The sequence below is a fragment of the Pseudophryne corroboree genome, chromosome 12, assembly GCF_028390025.1.
Source record: "Pseudophryne corroboree isolate aPseCor3 chromosome 12, aPseCor3.hap2, whole genome shotgun sequence".
Lineage (NCBI taxonomy): Eukaryota > Metazoa > Chordata > Amphibia > Anura > Myobatrachidae > Pseudophryne > Pseudophryne corroboree.
The window spans coordinates 28982301-28995326 of NC_086455.1; the positions used below are offsets into that span (position 1 = coordinate 28982301).

The 13026-nt window shown below is 44.2% G+C and overlaps 1 protein-coding gene across 7 annotated transcripts in view; it reads right to left on the reverse strand.

Moving 5' to 3' along the window:
* The window catches only part of SIPA1L1 (signal induced proliferation associated 1 like 1), a 396543-nt gene that overhangs the window by 378133 nt on the left and 5384 nt on the right, over nt 1-13026 (reverse strand). Inside the window, exon 2 of one of the 7 annotated variants that reach the window (XM_063947273.1) lies at nt 3725-3799. The exons of the other annotated variants lie outside the window; for them this stretch is intronic. The gene's annotated coding sequence lies outside the window, so the exon portion shown is untranslated. The remainder of the gene's footprint in view (nt 1-3724; nt 3800-13026) is intronic. 7 annotated transcript variants of the gene reach the window in all.

Genomic DNA, 13026 nt, shown 5'->3' on the forward strand with positions numbered 1-13026 from the left:
CTTTAAAAACATTTCTCAGAGTCCATCTGGGGGACACTGTTGATCATAGGGTTGTATCAAAAATACAGGAGATATCACTTACATGGTTACATTTCAAAGAAGAAGGGGCCCCATACACTTATACGACATGACGGTCCGTCATGTCGAATAAGATTTCGTCCAACCTCCCATCGGCCTCCCCGTTGGCAGGATAGTATTAGATACTGTATATCGTATGCAGTTTTTTTTGCATACGATGGATCTTTTACTATCCTATCTATATACTGCGGGATCAGACATATCACGAGTGCAGCACTCGTGATATGTCGGATCTAAGGGGATCCGACAGATGCCCACGGGAACGTGCATCGGATCGGGGAAAAAGCACCCGGAAAATGCCCAATTTCACCCAATATATCAGGCCGAATGCCTGAATTGGGCTGAAATCGGGCATAATCGGCCTAGTGTATGGGGCCCTTAAGGCTCCAACTCTTAAGGTCCCCATACACTAGAACGATAATGCCCGATTTCATCCAATTTCGGGCATTCGGGACGATATACCGTGTGAAATCGGACAATTTGGATGCGTTTCCGATCCGATGCACGTTCCCGTGAGGGTCGGAACGGCTCCCCTAGATCGTTAGTGCTGCACTCGTGATATGTCGGTTCCCGCAAGTATGGCTGGGATCGCATAAGATATATTGCATGCAAAATGTACCAAATCATATGGAATCGTATGGAACCACTCCCGGGAACCTCCCGGGAGAGTTCAAGGGAAATCGCCTCCGACTTCAGCCTCAGACATATCGTTGTAGTGTATGGGGGCCTTTAGTTGTTTTATTTTTATTGAAGCAAAAACACTGTACATAATTTGCAAGACATAAGCTTGAGTCAAGCATAAGTAACATTACAACATGCAGTGATAAGCAACATGCAACAAAACAGCTCCCAGCACACTTCCATGAGCATCCACTACAATATACGTATAGGAGTTCGTATAGCTAAAGATTTGTGTAAAATACCAAAAAGGTACATGATGCTTGGATATTAGAGTATATGAGATACAATTAAGAACAAAGATAAAAGAAATGGGTGTCTGGCACTCACCCGTTGGGCAATATAATGGGAGGATCACACGGAAGAATGCGAGTTTCGTACCACTGGGTCAGGGGCATGCTATTATAACTCTGGGACTGCGATGAGGTTAGAAAAGTTGCAACAAAACTTTCCTATGTATCAGAATAGGTAGCGGCCTTCTTCTCCTTATCAAAGATCATCTTCACCCAGTCCATTCGAAAAATAAAAGTTTGTTTCTCCCTATAGAATTGAAAATGAATAGGGGTTTGGTGTATCCAATCTTGTAGAATGGTCTTTTTTGCAGCAGCACTTATAGCAAGCAGTAATATCCTACTGGCCGGAGTAAGTCTCTGCCCCCTCGGAAAAATACCCAGAATGGCCCACTCAGGAGTAAAATGCACAAAGATGACCAGGTGGATCTCAGCTTCCTGCCTTTCCCACCTCTAGAAGACCTGGACCACTGGGCAGTAATAAAGGCCAGCCTCCCTCCTGGCACATCTAGTGCAAGTATGAGAATCGGACAGACCCATTCTATATCATCTGTGGGGGGGACAAATAAGTCCTATGATGCACATTTAAGAAGAGCTTGTAATACGTACTAGCAGTCAGGAGGGTGCGCGATCTCAGCAATCTTCGTACTAAGACATTAATAGAAACAATTCTCTTTCTTAGGTTTTAATTAAAAAGTCAAAAGGATAGATTGGATACAAGAAACCAGACGAGTCAAGTCAGAACAGAAGGGACAAATCAGAGTGAAAATCAGATGGATTCAGAGAAAAGGAGTTTTTTATCCCTCATACATCTGGGGGACCCTGGTGACCATAGGGACATTCCAAAATTGCCCTTAGAGGAGGGTACACTCAGTCTTAGCTGAATGCAAAACCTTGCTTCCAAAACAATCTTTAAAACCAAAACATCGAGAAAATAAAGTAAAAGTTTGGGCAGAGGACCATGTAGCTGCCCAACCTAACTGCTCTGTGAAAGCTTCATGCCACTCTGCATAGGACGTACAAACCAAACTAGTGGAAAGCACTGAAATACGGACTGAAGGAGGCCGTCCAACTTTAACTTATGCCTGATGAATTGTGGACCTTTTTCACCTAGTCAACTGCATGAGTGTAATTTGAATAATGCCCTACTGTGACGAATACCCAATAACTGACAGAGTTTTAAGAAGCGATACGGACTCTTCAACTGGAGGAACCTCAGGAAGGACTTTGATTGCATTTGAACTTCTAGGAAGAGGGTCTCGATTCTTGTCCTACTTCCAAAATGTAACCATTCATGTGCCAACTCTATACGCTTGATACAAAAGCATGGTCATCAGCGTTCCACAGTATTCCGTATTTTTATAAAATGGTCACCAAAACAGTTGTTTGTGACAGTGAAATCTAGAGTCACCTGCTGCACAATGACGAAGCAGCAAAACAGATTGGTGTTCCAGAACGTACCATTCCTAGGCACAATCAATGCAATATCAATTACAGTTGCACAGTCCTTGGTAAGGTGAACGCATGGTATCCCAAGAATAAAGGAATCCACGTTGTAACAAAGACTTCCTAAATCTTACTTTACTTATCTTTGGTTAAACGGTTTTGTAACCGTAGGCAAAATGGCAAGCAGAATGTTTAAATTTAAATATCTGCCCAATTCAAGGAAGGTAGAGTCTAATAAACAGGGCACACTTAACACACAAAATGCTGGTGGAATTTAGGTAATTGGGGGGGTAATTCAGACCTGATTGCTAGCAAGCGATTTTTGCACTGCTGCGATCAGATAGTCGCCGCCCATAGGGGAGTGTATTTTAGCTGTGCAAGTGTGCAATCGCATGCGTAGCAGAGCTGTACATACAGATTTTGTGTAGTCTCTGCGCAGCCCAGGACTTACTCAGCCGCTGCTATCACTTCAGCCTGTTCGGGACCGGAATAGACGTCAGACACCCGCCCTGAAAACGCTTGGACACGCCTGCATTTTTCCAAACACTCCCAGAAAACGGTCAGTTGACACCCAAAAACGCCCTCTTCCTGTCAATCTCCTTGTGAACGCCCGTGCGAATGGATCCTTTGCACAAACCCATCGCTGAGCGGCGATCCGCTTTGTACCCATGCGACACGCCTGCGCATGGTGGTGCATACGCATGTGCAGTTTAGACCTGATCGCCGACTGTACGAAAATTCTGCCTAGCAATCAGGTCTGAATTACCCCCATTGTCAGGCCAGAGAACCTTAGGCCCTGCCACTAATCAAAGCTATGGGAGCCACTCATTAATGTAGGAGTATGGCTGCTCACTAATAGACTTCTCTTGCAAAAAGGTGTCTGGCTAGTAATGCCACAGTGATTCTTACGCAACTGCAATAAAATATCCTGGGCGTCATTACGTGGAAAACAAGAACATGTAACTACACATAACTTTACAGAGGAAAGAAAAAATGTCACTGAAACCCACTGATTTCCCTTCATTGTTGAAATCCCTACACAAATCCTGCAGACTGCGATAAGCTACTCCAAGGACGGTAAACAAAACTTGCCAACGCACAAATCACGACACGTATTCCACTGAAATAAAGGACGCAAAACACAATTAAAGTGTCAAATCCCTAGCTATAAAGTTTAAAAATAAAAAACAAGGATTGTGCAGTGGAAAAAGACTAATGAAACAAAGTTCTACCTGCTTCGCACCCTCTTGAAGAAATGGCTTTATCAGCACAGTAGAGTATTCCCGAGGATGATTACATGTTTCTATCTGTCAAAAGATCAGAAAATAGAATTGAAGCACTTAGGTGATTACCACCATGAACCTTAAAGACAGCAAGGAAAAAGGACTATATCCTGCCCTGCCATACCACGTGTACTCAGACGTGCTGCGTACAATGGCTTATGCTGGGAAAGCTTACATTACATTACAGCAAATTTAAAATACCTAAAAAGCTGACACGTTTAAAAATGTCTGATATATTACTGACAGATTGCTTATGGCCAAGAAGGTTAGCCTACCAGTTATAGGGGTATATTTAATTAGGGTCGAAAGCTTCAGTCTGTCGAAAAGACGGCAGTTTTCGACTTTTTAAGGTCGAATCGTGATTCAACCTACTCAGTCCCCGCTATTTTTATTCGGCAAGTCGGGGAATTCGACTTTTTGAATAGTACGTGAATCGGCGGTATAGCTGCTGATTCATGTACTTTTGAGGGAAACGGGGCCAAATTCAACAGGTTTTTGCCCTGTTTCCGTCCATCTCAGTCCGACATAAAAAAAATGTCGGACTGAGATGAGGGACCTTACAGGAGGAGAGGGGGGAGAGCCGCAGGGAGACGGGGGGAGAGCCGCGCTACACCACAGCGCTGCAGCATGATGTGTCACAGCCGCGCCGCTCACGGCAGCATCCACCCGGCTCCAGCAAGTGAGGTCACGCTTGCTGGAGCCGGGTGGACACTGCCGTGAGGTCTGGCGGCTGTGAGACATCCTTCTGTAGCGCTGCTCTCCTCCGTCTGCCCGCGGCTGTCCCCGCTGGTCTCCCCCCTCTCCTCCGCTCACAGGTCTCATCTCAATTCGACTTTTTTTAAAGTCGAATTCAGATGGGATTGAATAGGGGTTGTCGGATCCATTCCAACAAATGCATGTCGGAATAGATCAGACCATAATTGAATATACCCCATAAACTACAAAGTTATGACAACTGCATGTGTTATTACACGGCATAGAAATATTATAACGGGTAGCAGTTGATTTACCGACGGACACAATACAGACGGTCATAATCCCGACAGCCATTGTCCGACAGTCAAAATACCGACATTCATTAGGCAGACATGTGCAAAATGCCGACATAGTCAGAATACGGCATTTGAAATGCCGACATGTCAAAATACCGACATGAGTTTTCTGTGGGATTTTGTCATTGTCAACACTGACATGGGCTCCAGAGCCAGGAGCCAATTCAATTAGTCACGAGTAAGTCACGCCTGTTAATGTACTATAGCTCTTCCTACTTCACCTTAGTAACAGGAAGTTACATCGACGAGATGTAAGAACATCTCATTTGCCGATGCAGGGTGAGTGAAAACTCCCCCATTATTTACTTATTAACAGTAACTTCTATTGTGTCAGCATATTCAATTGTGCTTAACAACAAAAACATCATAAACTAAGACTGGCTAATAACAGAGTGGAAAGAGGGCCTTGCACAAAAGCTTACAATCTATAGGGGCTATATGTTAAATACTATGGCACTGGTAAAATCTGCTAAGGTCTCACAGGCTAAAAACCATCATTTTGCCAATTTAAATATCTGGTGTTAAATACCTTGTTTCCCTTGGTATTATATCTAGTGTAAACAAAAAAAAACACAGGTTGCACCACTTATGCAATAGTGTTCACTCTAGCAGCCTGCACCTCTCACAGCCAGTGCAATTCCTTTTTCTTGCCTGGGGTGTTGCTCTCTGCTCTGGTGCTTCTAGCACACCCTGGTCTGTATTTCATCACTGAGATACAGACCAGATTGTGCTAGAAGCACCAGAGCAGATAGCAACACCGCAGGAAGAAGGAAAAAAAAAAAGAGAATAACTGCATGAGTTGTGACAGATACAGGGTGATAGAATGAATACTAATATTCCCTAGATTAAAAGCTATTCCCAATATACTTACTCTTTATCAAGGATAACAATATACCCTCAGTGCCTTTTTATACCTGCAACTCAACATCCATGTCTGTTTAGAGTTAAAACGTTACCCAATAAAAATAATGGATAATTAGAAGTGTCTGTTTTCATTATAACTATATGTTATGTTTCTTTTGTGCACTGTACCTTGACATGTTGCCTAGACAGTCTGTGTAAAGGGGGGTACACACGGAGAGATCCGTGCTTAAAATCTAAGCAATCTTGCTAGATTGCTTAGATTTTAAGCACGGATCTGCCGTGTGTATGCCCTCCAGCGATAGCGATGCGCGGCCCCGCGCATCGCTATCGCCGATGCTAGATTGAGCCTGCATGCAGGCTCAATCTAGCGAGTCGCTCACTTCACCGTTGTGTGAAGTGAGCGGCCCCCCGTCGGCTTTCCCCCTCGCTCAGCACATCGCGCTGTGCTGAGCGGGGTGAGAGATGTGTGCCGAGCGGTCTGTGTTAAGATCGCTCAGCACACATCTCTCCCGTGAGTACCCCCCTTAAGGAACATGAATTGTGTGGTCCCTAAAGATAAACAAATCAAGAGAATCTTTTCACTAGCTGAGAGAATTTGACTTAAGGGGGGAGTTTCAAATAATTCCCAACCCCTCCCCCCCCCGGCGGTGCTGACTAATGAGCACCCATCAGAGCAATTCAATTAGCAGCAGGCGACATTTGTACTTGCCACCTCCTGAGGTGGTGAGCAAAGATGTGCAAAGTGTCCTGTTTGAGCAAGAACAAAATATGGCTGCACGGCTCCGGAACTAACATTTGCCTATAACCCCTAAAAAGTGGCAGCAGATACAGGGGTCAGTTCAATTGACAGACAGTTGAATAGCGTCGGGAATTAGGTCCCGACGCTATTCAATTCAGCTCAAGTGAAGTCGGTGAATGCCCGTTCTCCTGGACTTAACAGGTTGGTTTGTTGGGAGAACGGGCATTCTCCGACTTAACTCCCCGCCGCAATGCTGATTCCCGACAGAATCAGCCTTGCGCCGGCCGCACTTTTGTCGGATTTCCTCTCTCATCCCCCCCGGGGGTGAGAGAAGAATTCCTGACAATTAGTGTAACTTGGCACTGTATTGAATAGCGCCAGGGGGCTAACTCCCGGCGCTATTCAACTGTCGTGAATTGAATCGACCCCACAGTATGCATAATTGGCATCCAAAAAAAAAAAATTTGAATCACCCCCAAATAGTTTAGAGAAAAAGAAATAGTCAGTGACCAAAATACAGTATTCTGGCCTGAAGCATGTGGTTATATACAGCTACAGTATACGGTCAGAAGTTTCACAGTTCCTTTCTTCCACCTCCTCCCCCCTCGCTATAATGGTTTTAAACTAAAGATTTCAGAGCCATAACATTTTTACACTCACTGTACCCCCAGCAATTAAATTAGACTTTTATTACTTCATAAATGTTATAACTAAACAGCAAGTAATGCAAGTACTACATTAGGAAGCAGAAAACTGTCACTGGTATATTCCATTGCTCTTTTCAATAAAACAAGACTGGGTAATGACAGACAAACATAAAGGTAAGAGGGCCCTGCTCACTGTTCATCGGATCCATTATTATACTCTTTTAATGAAGTAGGAGTGGCGTGAATTGTATTCACTTTAGTAATGCATTAGCAGCGCTTAAGTAGACTATCAAGTGAACACATACATTTTAAGGTTTCTTTTAAGAAATATTATGCATTAAAATCAATATACAGGTAAACAAACTGATAAAGCCTAATATTTATCTTACTGAAAACCCTCTAAAAGGTTAAAGAACACAGTACGCTATTGGCGCACGAGGTACCGTAAGGGTACGCCCTTAGCGTAGCGGACGCTGTATCGGGAGAGAGCCGCTCGAGCGACACAAACGCTCGCGAGAATACGCTGTTGGTATCGGGCTCACTATAGGTGAGCGACTACCGTAATGCTACGCTATCAGCGTAGCGGACGCTCGAGACCACGAGGAGATCACGAGCGGCGCAGACGCTCACAAGATAACAATCAGTAGACCTTGAATGTAACACACAGAAAGGATATTCTTATACTGTAGACCTTGTACTGAAACACTGTAGCGATATAACGCTGCTTAACCTTGTTTACACTAAAGCTGTTTGAGCGATAGAGACGCTCCTATTACCCTCTGCAATATAATGAACACTCAAATACCGGTCTAAGGGTCTAACGCCTTTTAAGGAAATGAATGAACGTTCAAAAGGTATAATACAGTACAAGTTATACACTACCAAAATAACACAGATTACCTAATCGAATAACTACACATAAAATACAATAGCAGTACAATCACATTTAAGAGAAAAGAGAGAGAGAGAGAGAGAGAGAAAAGAGAGAGAGAGAGAGAGAAAAGAGAGAGAGAAAGAGGTGATGGCTCACAATAACAATAAAGACAATATGGTTGCGGAGAAACTTACGCACAAAGGGAAACAATCGCATGCGCCTTCTGGATATCCAGCTCCCGATTATCAGTGATGAGAACCGTTGAAGAGAATAGAGAGCTGGCCCAGATCGGCTTGTCCTTTTATACACTACACACAATACAGTACAATGGTCCCTATATTCTTATTGTTCATTGGACACAGGAATTCGTCTTCGCATTATAACAAAAGGTCATAGGTTGATTCATACAGGTGGGCTGTGACTATTTCCAACTGCTCAGGTGGGTGGGAAACTGGGTTTCCCGCTGCATGGATAATAAAGTGCAAATACAGTAAAAGTCCATAAACTTCTTATGTCCATAACTATTCGCACGAGCGATTAATCCGCTTCAAACCAACACCGGAATATTGCTAATTAAATACTCTTCCGATGGATACTAAACACCACTGTATAACCCCTGTCTGACCCTTCGTATCAAACAAAGAGGGATCTCTTTGTCTATGAACATGCTACATTAACTAAACTTTCAGATTCTATCGAAGGGACCATAATCTACAAAATACATTATATGGTTAAAATATGTAACGATTGAGTCGCCCGCTAGACGCACATAAACTCTACCGTAAATGCACATACCGCGCGCCCGCGGGTGCACGCAGCAGCGAGCATGCGCACGCACGGAAGAGCTCATGCACGCGCAGCGGGGACACGCATGAGGTGCAAATATGGCAATGTGCATCATGACATTTTTCTGACTTTGACAAAACAAAAGTCACTTTCACAAATCCCAAAATATTTAGACATTGAGGCCAAGCACTCGCCATAAATCTCTATTTCTCCTACTCTTCAGAAATGTACTTCCTCCTCAATAGAGCCAATGACATTACCTAGCACCTTTGTTACTGCCACATGCTACAGCCACTACCACCTATTGCCACTGTTCTACAGTTCTATAGTTATGTGTCCAGACAGAAAGCAGCTGTGTAGAAGATCTAGGCGCATGAGAATTTCACACCAATACACACTAGGGGGTAAATTTACTAAGGTGGGAGATTTTTAGAACTGGTGATGTTGCCCATGGCAACCTATCAGATTCTACTTACCATTTATTTAGCTGCTTCTAGCAGATAATAGATATAATCTGATTGGTTGCTATGAGCAACATCACCAGTTCTAAAAATCTCCCACCTTAGTAAATTTACCCCTAGGACAGGGTTTCCCTCAGTCTTCAGGGAGCACTAATGGGACCTACACACTTAGCGATTACTCTGAAAGATATGAACGATCTAGTTCATTAATGAACGAGAACTCATTCATATCTTTCAGTGTGTAGGCACCAACGATGAATGATGTGCGGCCCCGCGCTCGTTCATCGTTGGTGCCGGTTCGTTTATACATGCAAGCCAATTTGGACAATCTCGTCCATATTACCATGCAGGGCTATGGGGCCGGATGACGGGGGAGTGAAAAAACTTCACTCCCCCCGTCACCCTTTCCCACACTGCCGGGTAATCCGTCGGCCGTATCGTCCGTCAGGCACCTCGGAGGCAAATCCGCCAGTGTATAGTGCCCCTAACAGTCCTGGTTTTAAGTATATCCATGCTTGTGCACAGATAGTTTAATCAAACTGGCTAAGGTACTAATAGATACCCCTTTCACACTGCACAAATTACCCGGTATATTGCCAGGTCGACGTGGGTCAATGTGTAGTTTGAAAGGGTTAAGTCCCGAATTCCCTGGTCACCTGTTCCGGTATTTCATCCCGGGAATAAAGCAGGGTTATTCCCAGGTCAGGTGCAGCGTGAACGGGTTGCCGGGACGATGTGATCCGAGACCCATTCACAGTATAGTCAGAGGAGGCGTTAAAGGGGACAGGCGGCGCTTGGAGGTGATCTGATATCCAGACGCCACCTCCGCACACATCACCAACCCGGCAATTTCCGAAAGGGGTCTCAACCGGGTTGTAACCGGTATTGCGATCTGAAAGCGGTATAAGTCACCTGTGCTTAAGCATGGACATACAGGACAGTTAGTGCTCCCTGGGGATCAAGCCTGAGAACCACTGCACTAGAATATAGCATACCTCCCAACATGACCCTCTCCAGGAGGGACACAATGCTCTGCTCCTGGACTTCCCTCTTACTGTATGATTGCCATCACCAGTGGTAAAACACCTTTCTTATCCATTACCTGTTCAACACAGGTGCCGGCAATCATACATTAGGAGGGAAGTCCAGGAGCACAGCATTTAGTCTCTCCTGGAGAGGGACATGATGGGAGGTATGGATATAGTTCATAGGTTCTCAAACTAAGTCCTCAGGCCCCCAAACAGTTCATGTTTCCAGGTCTTGCTATATAAATGTACTGGCGCCAATGATGCTCATGAATAACACAGGTTCACTAGCGGATTAGAACCATCTGAAATGAAGGCTTGAAGTCAGCCAGCCACAGAACCTGCGTAATTCTTAAGTGTCCTGTTTAACCCCTTGAGTGGTATGCCCCGGAAGATTACTACTACTAAGTGATTTCCCGGAGACAGCAGTGAGTCATTATGAGTTAAGCCCACCCCCCTCGGACTCCTATTGGCCGGGGGCGTCCTTAACAGTGTAATGGCTTATGCTGATTCCCGGGTGCCGCTATGCGGCCGGGACTCAGCGCTGACACGGGCGATCCCTTCGGTGCTCACCCCCCATTGCACTTAACCCCTGCATCCCAGGAATAAAATACACACCGTGCTAGGTGTGTTTTTTTTTTTATTAAGTAACACACTGTTTTAGTGGGGGGAGGGGGTTTTGCATCAGCACTGACGCTGGAGATGCCCGCGGGTGTTTGTCCGTGGGAGATCGCCCTCCTGCACTCCCTCCATGCACTTTGACCCTTGCACTACCTAATTTTAAAAGCACACCATGGAAGATGTGTATTATTATTTTTTTTTTTAAACGCCACTGAAGGGTGTAAAGGGATAGTATGGTAAGCATACATATGAACAGACAAATAGTTGTTAGTTTATGAAGACTGATGCACTGGAAGCTGTCCTTGAATATACTGTGATCCAGACATTTTTCTAATGAAAACATACAATTCAGTTGGTTGCTATGAACTCCAGCACCTTACCAGCAGTTACCCGGACGGCCGTTTTAAGAAGCGTACATAACGTATATTACGTAAGCCAGTTCAAAATTGCAAAACAATGTGAAAGAAGGTTTCTTTGTCAGTAGATTTCAATACACCGATCAGTAAAAATATGATATAAATAAATTATACAATTGATATAAAAACATCACAAATGTGTTGATAATCATTTACAAGGAGCTTATGTAGCCTACGAGACCTTAAGCAAGGAAACCTCCCCAGAAGAGCCCTAACTATGCCAGTACACACACAGCTTACATGTATGCATCCACACACCAAGTCTTCAGACGGGGTGCTAAGCTGTTATTTCTGATTAAATAAGTGAAAGCAAAGTGGATGTTTTCCTGTGGACACGGTAAAAGGCAGAGAGGCTTGCGCTGTAGCCAGACAATGCAGCGTTCATAAAACACCGGCTCCTGTTACTGGCACGTCAGGGCACAGCTACAAGCACTGGTTAAACTGCCCGCAACAGCAAATGCTCAGCTACTAGGCCCCAGCCACTTCGCTTGATGCAACATTCCCCCCATCTCATTTTCTTTCTTCCTAAAGCCACATTTCCTTCACACAGGTCAAAACAGATTTCTAATATTTACAAACAATTTCTCATATGTACTGTAGCATGAAATACTAAAACAATCAGTAACACTATACAGATGGGTCACAACACAATGATCTTTTTAAACGCAGCAGGTAAACTTCAAGAGTATCATTAGCTCAGTGCACATTCCCCCAAACGCTGCTCATCTCAATTCCACAGAAATACAGTGCAGCCTTACCCAAACGCCAATTCCTAGCATAATAGCTCTGCAACATAAGGACCCTTGTCACACTGTTTAAGGGGTAACTACTGTATGTTAATAAGAGGCAAGTCCATGGGTAATTTATTCATTGACACAATGGCTTGATGTGATGCTCTACAAACTTTCCTCTTCAATTAGTTTAAAAAAATAAATAAAATGAATACTTCAGTACACAATAGAACATACTATACTATACTTCAAGCCCCATAACCATACTGGTCTGGCATATCAAATCGGAAACAGCTGTCAGAAGAGTATTTAAAGCGAGCTGTGTAAGTCTATAAAACTAACTTAGTAATTTACATGCTCAAAATGCTAAATTGGAAAAATAACCAACTGGAAATTAATCGGGAAAGCAACAAGGATTGTGTGTACAACATCAAAAATGTACCTACTGTCTTAACAGTAGACAGCCATTTTGTGGGTTGAACTAATTCACTAGACACCAGTGCCATCACCCAATCAATTCACTAGACACCAGTGCCATCACTCAATGCACCCTATCAATTCACTAGACACCAGTGCCATCACCCAATGCACCCTATCAATTCACTAGACACCAGTGCCATCACCCAATGCACCCTATCAATTCACTAGACACCAGTGCCATCACCCAATGCACCCTATCAATTCACTAGACACCAGTGCCATCACTCAATGCACTAGACACCAGTGCCATCACCCAATGCACCCTATCAATTCACTAGACACCAGTGCCATCACTCAATGCACCCTATCAATTCACTAGACACCAGTGCCATCACACAATGCACCCTATCAATTCACTAGACACCAGTGCCATCACACAATGCACCCTATCAATTCACTAGACACCAGTGCCATCACCCAATGCACCCTATCAATTCACTAGACACCAGTGCCATCACTCAATGCACCCTATCAATTCACTAGACACCAGTGCCATCACACAATGCACCCTATCAATTCACTAGACACCAGTGCCATCACCCAATGCACCCTATC